This window comes from Belonocnema kinseyi, unplaced genomic scaffold (assembly GCF_010883055.1).
Source record: "Belonocnema kinseyi isolate 2016_QV_RU_SX_M_011 unplaced genomic scaffold, B_treatae_v1 SchBZDm_2353;HRSCAF=2577, whole genome shotgun sequence".
NCBI lineage: Eukaryota > Metazoa > Arthropoda > Insecta > Hymenoptera > Cynipidae > Belonocnema > Belonocnema kinseyi.
This window is the reverse complement of record NW_022874450.1, coordinates 97-1,879: the sequence shown is the minus strand read 5'-3', so window position 1 is coordinate 1,879 and position 1,783 is coordinate 97. Positions and strand designations below refer to the sequence as shown.

Sequence of the window (1,783 nt, the reverse complement as noted above, 5' to 3'; positions counted from 1 at the left end):
CGTTTTTTATTGATGAAAAACTATATTTGATGGCCATTTTTTTCACTATACACATTCCAAAATCTGTTGAATCTTGACAAAATTAATTGTTTTATGCACAATGATCAAAAATAAAGTTGACTTGTTCCGGCATTTTCAAAAAAAAAATCCCTTGAGGGGGTGAGCTACCCCTAACATTTATACTGTTATATTTTGTTATTCCATTACTATATCATGGTGTAAAACTCTTGGATACTATTAAAATTGTTAAGTAAAGTTGATGTAGTTTGAAATTTTCTGAAATCAGCCCTTACAAATGAATGCATCCCTAAAATTCAATCACAAGTATTATTTTTTCATTACTTAAAAATACCCTTGGACTATTCAGTGGCGTAAAACGTGTAATAATTTTAGTTCACATCCTTGATATTGAATTAGATTTCTTTACCCCACTAGTGTATCAACCCCTATTTTTCAATAAAAAAATGACACCCTTTTCAATATGAAAATACTAGTTTTTTGAGTTTGACGAAAAAAATGTTGGCAGTATGCACAATATCCAAATACGAAAACGACTGTTCTCACCTTAATAAAAAACCTATAATAAGGGGTGCACCAGCCCCACAGGAGATATTGTTGTATCTATGATTTTATTCTTTTTCTATGGGACTTTCAAAGGTAATAAAAAATTAATAATTCAAAGTAAAAAAAATTTCAAAAATTTAATATTTCAATAGTTTTGAGTTTTAATGTTACTTTTTATAATCCTGGCAATAATGATAATCATTAAAAAAATGTTTCAAGCATAATGATTTCTTACACCAAGAGCATCTTACAATTGCTGGGTTAGAGCAACCAGGAACTTCACAACGCTCATTACAATCATTACCAAATATAAAATCTACGGGGTTATAAAATTCATTTGGCTTTGATTCAACGTAGCCACTTTTATACCATGAATATTTGAATAGGTTATTGTATCGAGGAGATGACAATTGATTATGTATCAAGGATTGGAGTTTTATAATGTTATTTCTTTTATGAAGTTCTATATCCTCATTCATTAATGTTACACTTTCCTCGAAGCGACGGACGTAATTTTTCCACACTCTGAAGCCGAAAGCATCTAGTGGCTGAATTTTGGCAGTTGTTCCTTTTGGAATTATTTTTACATCAACAATTTTGTTTGGAGGTGCTGCTTCCTTTACAGCATCAGGGCAATGCCCACTCCACGAATCAATTAATAAGACACTTGAATGCCCAACATTGGGAAAATACACATCCTTCAGCCATGTTTTGAAATGTTCTGTAACCATTGAGAAAACTCATTTTTATTCACGTGACATAAGTTAAAAACTGTAATCATCAATAATAAATATCATACATGAAGTCAGTTTGCCAGAAGCGGAAGGCATCACGTAAATATTTGATGGCTTGAATAATTTGGATTCTACTACCGGTCCAAAGGTTCCTTTGTTTTCTTTTAAAACAATGAATAATGGGGAAAACAGTCTCCCATCACCTGAAATGAGTGGTTGAATTGTGTAACTGTGAGTCGTCGAACTTACAGATTCTACAAGACATTCAATTTGCTTTTCGCCTTCAATAGCTAGTGTTCTTCCCGAGTGTATTTCAATTTGAAATCCACTCTGATCTGAATTGTAAATTGATTCCAAACCTTTGCTTTTAATTATTTTTTTCACATCTGAAACAAAATCATCAGCTGCTTTTTGTAAATATTCTCTCCCTTCAACAGTCTTTTTTGTTACGAATTTATTTATCTTTCTGCTGACTAGCATTTTTA

General features: G+C 31.6%; 1 pseudogene; it reads right to left on the bottom strand.

Annotated features, from left to right (window-relative positions):
• Positions 1–1,001: 1,001 nt before the first annotated feature.
• LOC117182532 lies at positions 1,002–1,394 on the bottom strand (annotated as a pseudogene).
• Between the last annotated feature and the right edge of the window lie 389 nt (positions 1,395–1,783).